The sequence below is a fragment of the Pecten maximus genome, chromosome 19 (assembly GCF_902652985.1).
Source record: "Pecten maximus chromosome 19, xPecMax1.1, whole genome shotgun sequence".
Classification (NCBI taxonomy): Eukaryota; Metazoa; Mollusca; class Bivalvia; order Pectinida; family Pectinidae; genus Pecten; species Pecten maximus.
The window spans coordinates 3,623,264-3,636,549 of NC_047033.1; positions in this window are offsets into that span (position 1 = coordinate 3,623,264).

The following is a 13,286-nucleotide window of genomic DNA, read 5'->3' on the forward strand; positions in this document are numbered from 1 at the left end:
GCGTCAATTGTATAGGAGCCGTGGAGGCCGAGTATCCCGACACTTTATCACTGGCCCGCTACCTCTGGGTGCCGAGTTCGAAACCCAAGTGGGGCAGTTGCCTGTTACTGACTGTAGGTCGGTGGTTTTGGTACTTGGCTTTCCTCCACTTCTAAAACCAGGCGCGTCCTTAAATTGGCTGTTAATAGGACTTTAAACAAAAACAAACAAACAATTAATTGTAAAGTAAAACTTTCTTAAGACGAATTGATTTTTTTTTTTCATGGAAAATGCTTTAAAAAATTAGGATATTTCACATAGATCAGAATACACAAACACAAACATCAGCTAGCAATATCTGGACCACCATAAATACCCATCATCATCAAAGATCACCATTTCAAAATTTTCCTAGGCATATGAACGTAAACTGAACTAAATATGGTTCAGAAGATGGCTCACAGTATACTCTCTGAGGTGGCCGAGTGGATAAGGTGTCCCGACACTTTATCACCAGCCCCTCCACCTCTGGGTTGCGAGTTCGAAACCTACGTGGGGCAGTTGCCAGGTACTGACCGTAGGCCGGTGGTTTTTCTCCGGGTACTCCGGCTTTCCTCCACCTCCAAAACCTGGCACGTCCTTAAATGACCCTGGCATGTCCTTGAATGACCCTGGCACGTCCTTGAATGACCCTGGCTGTTAATAGGACGTTAAACAAAAACAAACCAAACTGTCTGAGCCTGTACATGGGTCAGTAATATTGACTCACATCTAAAACCTCTAGTGCCTTTTCTGTTTCTATCTATCCTAAACAATGCTCATATATAAAACGGACATAATTGAGATTTACCAGTAAGTCATTATGACAAAATCATAATAAATTCTGCAGTTTATTGTGAATGAATATTCATTGAATGAATGGAAATATTCGAGTGTTAAATTGATTATGTATGATATATTTGCATTGTTATGAGCTTGGAAAAAAAGTATAAAAAATAACAAAAAAAAACAAACAAAAATATTGACACATATATAAGGGGTTCATACACCTTATATATTGACCTCTTCGGTTATGATCGGACATTATTGACCTGCTCCTCCCACCTTCTCCCCAGAGATGTGGGATAATTGTGTGTTGATGTCTAGGAACACATCAACATATATGTTTGTTTGCTATTTCAGCTTACAATGTATATACCTGAGCTGTTAACATCAACTGCATGTGTTTGACATTAACAGACCCTAGTTTCATCAATTTTCCTTAACTTAAGGAAATCCCTTACGCTAATATTTTCCATAGGAATGCATTACAGAATTCAAGGGTTCCTTAACTGAGATTTGGCCTTTGAATTCTGTAATGTTTTCCTATACAAGTTTTGGAATTCAGGAATGTTGATGAAACTGGGGCCAGAAATCATTGAACATCTTGGCCAAGTTGTTCAAAAGGTGATTAGGCTAATCACATTTTAACAACATTTTTCAATTAAATCCTGATATAATAATTCTTGTAGAACTATCCTGACAAAACTCTATGAAATTCTGTAATTCTTAATTTTCTTTCAACTGGAATAATTTAAAGATGATATACTCACAGGTTTTGCAACAAATGAGAAATGAAATTTTCACTAATCAAGTGATTTAGCTCATTACTTTTTGAACAACTGGGCCCTGATGGAATTTACAATGTCCCTCTTGTTAATAAATATATAATCTAAAAACCTTTTGATAATTTTTTTTTTTTCAAACATTTCAAGCAGCACCATAAATAATATGGCACACATAAAAAGGTTACTATTTAACTCTGTATAATTGCTCTTTTAAAATTCCCAATAATAGAAATTATCTCCCAAAATTATTTGAGAAAAGTTTTAGAATTGTGCAGACTTTCGCATCTGACTGACAAAATTTTTAAAAGTAAATGTTACAGGGGTTCTGACCTGTAGTTACCTATAATGTAGGTATTAATCCTCAACAGTCGCTGTGAAATGCAGTGGTTACCATGGTTACCATAATGTCTAATTATAGATGAAACATTTTAACTTTCATTTTCAGAGATTAAAGTTTCATTTGTACATCTATTGATATCAATAGCCAACTTATGGTTTCATTATACATCATGGTGTCTTGACATCTATGATTCTTCATTTCCATCAAATTACTAATTTAGGAATTGATTTCTTAATGTACGTTTTTGCCAGATCTTTGATAAGAAATTTAATTTCCAGTTAATTTTTTAATGTTTTCATTTTAAAAAGGAATACTAATATTTGGTTTTATTATTTTCCAGTTTGCAGATATATATGCCACAGGCAATGTGAGAATCAGGTAAGATAGTTTTAAAGGGAAGTAACTCTCTCAGAATACTATTGTCAGATCTATTCTACCATCCTGCCATTCTTCAATGACTAGGTTTTTAACTCGGCAGGAAAAATATATATTATTTTTTACTAAATAATACATTTGTAACACAGATATTTATTTTGCATGGTTTAAGGGGAGGTAACTCTAAATCTTATTGTAAATGACGCATGCTATATGATTGGTTTTTGTGTCCATCCTCTCTGGTGCCTGATTTTTGTGTCAATCCACTCTGGTGCCTTGTTGACGATAATTTTCAGTAAATGTTTTCCAAATTAAAATTTGGTAGACATGGAAACCATGGAAAACCATGGAAACCAGCAGAAAAGTCAAATGTACACAAGTACCAGTTGTGTTGTATTCCAGGCCCAGTCTGAGTGTGGATGAAATCGTAACTGTTATTGGGTCAGTTTTCTGGTGTTCATCTATAAATGTCAGTCCTTCTGCTATTAACGTGTAAGATAAAAAATCTGCAACATCATTTATCATAGGAATCTTGTTCAGACTGACTCTTGACAAGGTCATTGGTAACTATGATGGATGTAAGTGTGTAGGTGATGAAGACTCAATTAAATGGCTGACATATATGTTTAAATGTATGGCTAGACACTGCTATTGAATTACATTTGAATATCTTCCATCTGGTCAATTCTAGTATGGACCTGAAAAACAATTTAACATTTGATGAAATGTTGAATAAGTGTAATTGAACATTTGACATTTATTAAATGTATCGCCAGCGAATCTAGAAGTTAGAAAAGTTTACATCACATAGTCCTGTGGTTATAACGTCTTTGTCTGTTTGTGGAAGGAAATAGCAAACATTTCAACTTTGAATTCAACAACAACAACAAAATGGTAAAATTCAGCTTTATGATTATTTCTGGGTATATTTAAGGAAAGCAAACAATTTGTGTTAACTTTAGCCAAAACAACCCTTCCCAGTGTATATTTCGTTTGAATTCAAATGGTTATTGTACAATTCTAATAACATAAGTAATTTGATGACAATTCATATATAAATATACATAAAACAATATAAGTAGAATATAAGATTATACTGGATGTAAATCTACTCAGTTCAAATAGCTAATTATGAATGGACAAGTTCTTCAGATAATTAGTTATGACCTCATAACATGGTAATAAGATTTAATGTGTGAAAGATGGGTAAATTTATATTACTGTTTGTAACCTGACAGAAATTGAACCCTGGTCTGCAATGTGATAATCCCTGGCTCTACCAACTGAGCCAAAGAAGCATGCTCCGTCAGTAGAGTGACGGAGAGCGTATTTAGCACCACATTTGATACTGTATGGCATAATCCCTAATTTTAACATTCCTACATACACCAGACTGAATGTTATTGTATTTAAATTTATCAGATTGGATATCGACCAATAGATGTGCTCATTGGTCATCAGCCAGAAGTGGTCAACAAGTATATAAATATAATATACAGCGGTCAACAACCAGAACTGACCGGGTGACAAGAGTGACCATTAGATCAATATTTATATTTGTACATCTTTGACCACCCTACGATTATAAGCAATATAAATTCTACATTTATGACTCATTAACCTCATTGGTAAACGGTGGACATTTAAATGGTAAATGGTTATGTGTTGAAATGTGGACTTTTTTTTTTTATATCTGATACTGCATCCGCTTCGAAGGTCATGACCTTGTATAAGATACTATGCCAGGGAATATGTAGAGACCTAGTATAAGATACTATGCCAGGGAATATGTAGAGAGAGAGAGAGGTTTTAAAACTAATTAATCATTTTAATGATGTGTGAGGGTAGAACTAGTGATTTGTATGGTTGGTAAAGATCACCGACACATCTGAAATGGCAGTGTTGATATAGATAAGGTGTTGGTGGTTAAGTGATACCCAGATTCTTGGACTTAAGTCGTGGAGACATTCATTGCCAAGTTCTTCAAAACTATATTTTACATGTAGAAAACATGAAATCTTGAATTATCAATGGAAAATGAAGTTTTCAAAGGAATTTAAAGGGTTTTTTTACATTCATGCGAGAAATTGTGAAGATGTTTTGGAAAAATTGCCAAGATAATCAAAAGAGAGAAAAAACCCCACATATTTTGCAGGTTTTTTACTTCCATGAAATTCTTAATTATTGATGGAAAATGAAGTTTTCAAAGAAAATGTAGAATTCCACAGAATTTTTTTTTTATTATTTATGCAAGAGATTGTGTAGATGTTTTGGAAAAAATGCCAAGGTAATCAAAAGAGAAAAAAATTAATCAATATTTTAGATTTTTAAAATTTCATAGATTCTTAGAAAATATTATTTTCTCAATGGAAAATGGAGAAATTTTCAAAGGAAATTTTACAGACTTGATGCCTGGTCATTTCTGATATTGGACAGCCTGATGTAATATCAAATTTTGAATAGTTATATCTTTTTAAGATTCCTGATCAATCTTTGGTTATGTAAAAAAACAAACACTTTTATTTCACATTTTCTTGAAACTTGAGGAAAGTATATACATTTTCTTGAAATTCAGGAAAAAAACTATCAATTTTAAGTCCTTTAAAATGAAAAATAGGACAGTCCAAGATGAATTATGACATAAATTTGTTACCAGCAGTAACCAGGTGGAATGTATCTCAGACTGAGCCAGTCTGCATCGTCTTGTTCCCACTGTGTACTTTAACTCTAAATTATCTCTCCGAACATTTCTTTACAGTTCGTAAACATGTAAGCTAGATGTCACTGTCAATAATCGTCAGACAGGAGAGGTCACATGACCACGACAATTCACCATTAATTTGGCCGATGAGAACTTTAGAATACAAACAGTGTCTTACAGCAACTAGACAAGTTACTGTCAGATTCGATTAGTGCAGAAACGAAGTGCATGTGATATCTAGTTTAGTTCAACTGGGAGTACAGGGTGCAGTCTACACTCACACCAGAATTATAGTCCTCCGTAGGTGGGGATGAAACTACCATTGTCAAAACTTGTTTTGCTTGTTTCCATCATTTGTGCACTATAAACACTTGTTTTCATGAAAAAGACTTATTTATAGATATTTTGTAATTTTGCTTTAAATTTTTTATTCGGCTTTCCTTTACTTAAATAGCAAAACAGCGTGTGAGTGAAAAAGCTAATAAAAAATTTAAAGCAAAATTACAAAATATCTATAAATAAGTAATAAAAAAATAATAAAAGTAATTGGAAAAGCTTTTTGAAAAGATTAACTGGATCGCTGATGAGAAGAGCTGTATGTGTGTGAAATCCGGCATTGTGGTGAGACAGTTGCGTAGAATTGTAAGAGTTCCGTAAGACCACAATTAATCTTCGTAACATACACCACCAAACAACACAATGTATCAGAATGTAAAGCCATCTAGAATGAAATATTGGTAAATTTGGATGAAAGTCTTGTAATGTAAAAACTCAGGAGAGTCCAACCATCAGAGAACACCTTGTAATGGTTATATCATACCCGTAAGTGATCGGTTACCATGGTGATGCTGAATAACAACCAGATACTCCAAAATACCTTGACTTATTCATGGAACATCTTCCCTAATTTAAATTATGATTTGTTGGATTCAGAATATTGATGACTTGAATGAAGTTTGTAAATTTATAAGACTGACTGTGAGCGGTAAAGTATTTGTCTATACATTTTAAGTGGTTTGTTAGACACTGCAGTACACGCCATTCCAGCGTAAGTTTGGTAGTCAGTGATATTTAATGACCTTTCCATACAAACCTTCTTAAATTGAAAAGGGCTGCCATTTCCTTATTTTATTGCACTTGTCTGAGAATATCATTATCAGCCGATTAAAAATCGCAAGCACAGGTTGATGGTTTCATAATTATGTTTTGGAAACTTACATAAACAGCACTTACAATGCACCTTTAGAACATTCCAGTCGATCCCCATTAACGCATCTGAGGTAGAAGACATCAAGCTGTATACAGAAGATTTAAAACAGAATGCAAAACCTCATGCAGTCTGTGGTGAAAATAGTTACGTCCCAAAACTAAGTTGATTTTAACAATGGAGATGTTTTTCAAATTACTTTTAAGATTAAAAACAATATGATTGATTGTATTACAGTTGTAGTTTTATATGCCGCCAATTTTTTAAAGCAAAAATTTCCTTAGATTTGCATTTTTTTTTTTTTTTAAGTTTTCATGTAATGTTGATTAAATCATGGAATTATGATTGATATTAATTTTTTCAAATTTTTTTAAAGATATTACATAAGCAAAAGTTTCTTAACCGATTAAAGAATTAACTACAAGAAAGCTTCAGTATTTGTCAGAAACCTATCTTTTATACTTTTTTTTAACAGAAACGGAATAAATTTTAAGTAAGCTTCCTTAAGGAACCCCTGAATTGTATCAAAGTTACCCCTGTTTGGGCCTCCGTAAGGTTAATGCCCTGCAAGTTTAGATTAACGATGACCTCTGACCTTTCATTACATCAGAGGAACACCAAGGGTCAGGAGCATAGACTGGCCTAGGGATGAGGAGAAAACCTTGCCAATGCATCTATTTCAAGTATGGTTAGAAAAATGACAATTTCTTTAGAAAAATCTGTTTGTTTTTTTTTTTATATTTTCCCCAATGTTCTCTCTTTCTTATATTTGATAGTTTGTTTTTTGAAAAAAAAAAAAGAAAAAAAAAATTTGAAAAAAAAAATTAGAAAAAAAATCTAGTAAGGTATGAAAATTCTGTCAATTAAACTTTTGACGTTTTAATTAAGTAAGTTTTAATTTACAGCTGCAAGCTGCCCAGACTGGTAACAGTTTATGTTATATATATCACCTAGTAACTGTTTACAAACATTACACCTCTGCTACTCACTTCCTAATTTTTTTAACATCCAATCATTGCCACATTTTTAGAAGCCCCATGCCTAAACCCACTGGGTTAATTATAGGACTAGCTTGATGAAAGCTGCCTGATGACTTTTCCTCATTCTTACTCTCAAAATCCTATCTCGCCAGATTTATCTCTCGGAGATTTTCTTCTCTCACTTTCATTTAAGGGCTTTAGCAGGCCCAGCTGGTTTCATTAAAGTTCCTTAATTCTCCATATAAAAGCATGACTAGATTTAAGGAAAAAAACTTTAATTAAGGAATTTCTCTTAGATTCTAAAACGTTTCCATATGGGAAATTTTAGGACTTTTCCAAGTTGAGGAATGTTGGTGAAAAAGGGGCTAAAAAAATTGTTCATTTCATAATAAACATAACTTTAAATGATTTATCACTATTATCAAGTCAACAAAAGTGACACAAATGTTTAGAATAAATAAAACATTGTAAACTCTATCAGTATAAAAAAGTTAACAGGTCACAAACTTTCGAATGTGGATCGTAAATGTTTCCCACAGGTGTACCTATATACCTGGAGAGTTAATTAACTTTGTGGCGTATAACATCTGGTGTGACCTTATTAAGACAATCAAGCACATTTAGGAACCAGATAAACTCATCCCTAAATTACCAGAATCCCCTTTAGGGACTAATTACAGTGTTGGTGTGTGAACAAGTGGGATCTAACAGTTTTGACTGTCATCCTCATGAAGTCTCTTGTCTGTGCATGAAGGTGAAGGGAGGGGGGGGGGGGGGGGGGGGGGGGGGGGGGGATCTCTCAAGATGTCATGATCTAATATGAGTATTTCCACATGGAAAACTTGAAGAATCCAAATGGCAAGATTGATTTGCATAAAACTACAACCTCCCCCCACCCCCCTCCCAAGTATCTCATTCTAACCCTTAACCCTACCCACCAAATACATAAGCATTTAAAGTATGAAAATTGAAAAAATAAACCATATTCATATCGTTATATTGTTTGAACTTTTCCTTTTTGTCTGCCAGCACCTTATCGACTTCTTTCCCATCTTAACTTCTTCCATCTTTACGGAAGGAGGGAGATCCAACGTCCTTGTAAACAGTTTGGTATGGTTCTGTGTTGCCCAGCCGAGGGATTCCACAAGTCTGGCCGTTCTTCCATCTTTGTTCTACTGACCCGATATTTACCATCCAAATAAACATATAGGAGACGTATTGGATAAAGCACAGCATTCTCTATCTTACAAGCTTTTAGCTTCGTCTTACAATTCAAAACTCTCCTTTACTTCATTTTTCTCTCGATGCGTCTAATATTATGTAATTAAGTTCAATTGAGTTCGTGTGACCTGATGGAGTTCATTAACAGTCTAGCTTTAAAATTATAATGATGGGTGTTTTTCCCTATTGTAGCACTTAGACAAGGTGATTTTTATAGAGCTGTCTATATGGCCTAGTTTTATGTTCTGAGGTTAAATGGTAAGCCTGCATGCGGCCAATTTTCAGCCTGTTTGGATCGAGGTACCTCATCCAGTCTAATTAAATAGGGTGTCTTATATACATGTCATAAAATCTCTGGTCATATGGAAGTGGGAATACTTATCACATTATGTAAAGTTCTTCTGAATGATTAGGCACAAAACCTATACATCATGCCAAGGCTAGATAGTTTATATGTATGTACGGTACAAGTATAGAATTAGAACAGGATTTCTAAAAATATAGAATTTTAAATCAATGCAAATATTTACCAAATTTAGTAATATTTTTCGTCTGGAAAAAAGAAGAGGATTTGAAATTTTTTTAATATTATATAGGACTTACATTTATGAAAATACTGACAAAGTTAAAAGAATTTTATGTTTTGAGGCAATTATTGCTAGCTGTGACGTCCAGTGATGATGTCTTCCTTATGATAGCTGTGACGTCCAGTGATGATGTCTTCCTTATGATAGCTGTGACGTCCAGTGATGATGTCTTCCTTATGATAGCTGTGACGTCCAGTGATGATGTCTTCCTTATGATAGCTGTGACGTCCAGTGATGATGTCTTCCTTATGATAGCTGTGACGTCCAGTGATGATGTCTTCCTTATGATAGCTGTGACGTCCAGTGATGATGTATTCCTTATGAGTCCGTGTGGTGGCTAGATGATGGGTGGTCTAATATGTAAAGAGATATGATGATACTTGGGACTTCAACCGTGTGGTCTGTCATCACAGTGACTGGTCAAGGCTGAGAAGGCTGACCATTTAACTAATTACCTCACTATCCACCAGTCCCGAAGGTTTTGTAAAGAATTGCTCTGCTAAATTTTAATACAAGATTACCTCCCCCTAGTTTGAAACTAGAGTCAGACATATCATAGGGACCAAAATCGTAAAGCTCAATTTGATTTATTGCTTTAATATTTTAGAGATATATATATATATATAATAAAATAAAAAGCCAAACACAGATCTGCTGTCTCCCTAGTACTTTCGCGGCTACATTCTGCCGCTCTTCAGGGGATTATATAATATAAAATAACAAAAAAAAATACAAGACTTTGCCGCAAGGCCTTTCTGCCCTCTCCAGAAAGGCCTTGCGGCAAAGTCTTGTTTTTTTGTTATCTTTTATATATTCACCTTCGCAAGGACAGATTTCTTTTTCTTATATGCTATATATATGTATATAGGGGCCAGTCTACTAATCACTGTATTACTTTAGACCTTCTCCAAGGGAGTCTGCAGGGACCTCTTGCATACTTGTTTACTTACTTGGTTGATCTCCCCACGGACATTTTGTAGCAGCTGGTGGCTACCTCACTGATCAACACACAGGTGCCAATCATATACTATTCCTGAGATCAATTGTATGGCCCAAGGACACAGCCACAACAGCACATGATGGTCTGTGAACTAATTTCTTTAAGAAACACAAGCTAGAAATGGAAGGGATCGAACCACATACCTCAAATCTCAATCTAAGGTTATATTGCCAGATGCTGTACTGAGCTATTGCGACCTCCTCATACTTACTGCCAAAATAAATGAGGCTGAGCTACAGAAAAGTTTTCTTCAGACAGGGTTCAAAATTAGCACTGTCCTGAGGGCTATAGTTAAGTAAAACTCTGATCGGGACAGTATAGCTTTTCTGTTGTAAGTTGCCAGTCTTTTTGGTAGAAAGCAGCTGTATTTAACTATACCTATCAAATTACACAGGTAATATTCTTTACCTTACCTGTGAATATAGCATCTGCTTTACAGGTGGGAACTGGAAAAATCAAAATCTTACATTTAAAAAAAAAAATTCATTTTGTAACACAAACTGATTGTGAATTACGAATTCGTTAGAAGATGAATGTATATTTCACCTTCAAACAGTCTGGATAGTTAAATAATATCAAGATCTCATGAATGTTTTGAGCTTATAAAAAAAACATTCTTAATTTCAAACTGATAGTTTAATCTAACTTTGAGAGATATGTAGTTTACTGCAGTAAATATTTTGAAAGTTATTTTTAGAATTTATTACTCATTAAAAACTGACACGGACATTTTTAATTTCTAATAAAAATTTTGAGAATTTTTGTTGTACAAAACGCTCATTTAATCTTAATCAGTAATGTACCAAATAATCAACTCAATCAGGGTGGCAAAATGGCAACAGACTTGCCCTGGGTTCGATTCCCTGATTAGACATAAAAATGCCCGACCACTAGGGTCCCCAGTTTCCTCTCACATTAGACCCCTCACGCGCTTCCATCTGGGCCAACAAGAGTGATTACATTTTTAACTATTAAAGATAAACTGAAATAAATTGGAACTGATATTCCAGAAAAATTCTGACAGATCTTGACGAATGGATAGTTGGCAAAAGAAATTGTCATGTTTTTTAAATCGGTGGGAAAAGTAAAAATTTAATCTTTTATAGATAGTGCAAGGAATCTTCAGGAAAGTGACAGCTGCAAAAACTAGAGCACATAAATAGCTAAGATGAGTTACTTTTAGAATGAGTTTATACAATTTCTTCCAGCAAAAAATAGACAACATTTATACATAAATTTTTTAAAGAATTGAATCGGTGAATTATCTTTTGAGAACATCTTGATGTTTTATCATTGATAGTTCATGTTTCTATGGTAACTGATCATTCTTATTATCCGTAAAAATTAGACGGAGAATATCATTTATATAGTTTTATTTATATAATCTTATGGAGAATTTAGCTTTTTCTACACAAGTGATATAGACTTATCTATTAGAGTGTCGTCTGCTCTGGTAGAAAGGTCATATTATCGCAAGGTCAATGTAGGTAGTATTATGGGATGTGTGTGGAATGGTTGCTTTCTCAGATCATCTGCATGACTTCTCTGATTTCAACTGATGTTTCTTATGTATATGTTTCCTTGGCATCCCAAAAGAGAGTCGGGACGTATTGTTAAGAAATATGTTTCGGAAATAGAAAGAATATGTGTTTAGCCGCACTCTCAGACTGATACAGACTTTTTATTGTTTTCAGATGTTCAAACGAGCATATTTATAGCTCAAAAATGAAGCAATTTATTTGCTAGAGGTTACAAAGTACTTTCATTCCCATTCTGGAACAACTTTGAAAAAACAAGAATAAGCATTTTGCAGAAGTACTATTCCCCCAAGGTCAGAGGTTATATAGACAATTATGTCAAAGGTCAAGCAGCAGGTGCTAGACTTTGCTTTGATCTCGGAGATGGGACAGATTGTTTTTGAATGGACTTCAGCGAAAAAGCACTTCAAAATAATTGTTTTTCTTTTTCCTTCAGCAACAATAATTTCAGGAGTTGTTACCAGATTGTCATAACGATGATGTTTTAGTGCAACCCAGAAGAGGAACTAACCTTGTGCAGATGGTAGACTCGCTAATCTGATATGTATCTCCAGATTTCCATATTTTGTATATATTATATATATACACATATCATATTAGCAAATCTTCCATCTGTGTATCTCCAGATTTTCATATTTTCGTATCACATTAGCAAGTCTGCCATCTGTATCTCCAGATTTTCTTATTTCCTACGAGTGATATCACTGGGAACCGATTATTCACTATTTCATTACTCTTATATAAATGGAGTGTCGTTTCCAGTTCAGGACATACAGGTTCGGCCCAATTTATACCAGCTGGAGATGAAACGGCCCTGGTGATTAGACAATGAGTTTTCGTCTGTAAAAAATGTCAGAGTTGAAACATGATGTTTGGTTTGAGAGCTCCAAATAGGTGTCAAATTTCGTGGCTATGTGTGAATGCTATCAGTACATGCTAAAGTTGATGAAACAGTTAGAATCTGTTTACAGTTGTTTTACCCATCCTTCTCAATTTTATCAATTTGTATACATGGCTAGTTTATGTACCATTACTTGCGGTACAAATTGTACGAAATTAGGTGGAATGTAAGGCATTGGAGTAGATTCAGACAGACATTTCGATAGAGACTACATATGTTCCCTATATACACACGCACACACACGTGTTTATAATTTAGGATATGTCATCATCTTCATCTCCTGTTCAAGTGGACACATTTCGACCTGTCAACCGTTTAGGCGACTATGACTGTGATGGGAGATGTTTTTTTCTCTGCGGCATTCTGGGGAATGAAACTGAGTTAACAGGAAGCGACAAGGTCCTTGATAAATAGATTGTGACAATTATTTAAGCTGAAATATCTTGTGTGATTTTTTCATTGCTGACAAGTTTACGTATCATTAGTGAATATACTGTTGTAGATGTTCTCCACTTACTAAACCGTGTGAACTACTCGACTATTATTACAACCGTTTTACAACGTTCATTCAGAAATTACTATCTTGTATAGTCTGCTGCCTATTACTGAAGGGTAAACAAAAGTTCATTCAGAAGTTCCGATGTTCGTGGAGACCTAAAAATAAGTTTTGTGAAAGATATGACTTTTTGATGTAGACATACAATTCCATGGAATTATATTAACAGAAGACTCTGAGATTCTTCAAAGTGGATTTTTGTGTTCCTGCTGAAAGGCTTATGGCCGAGTTTTATGTGGGAATAGATATGTACTGTATCATAAACACAGCCACATAGCATTCATCAGAAACCAG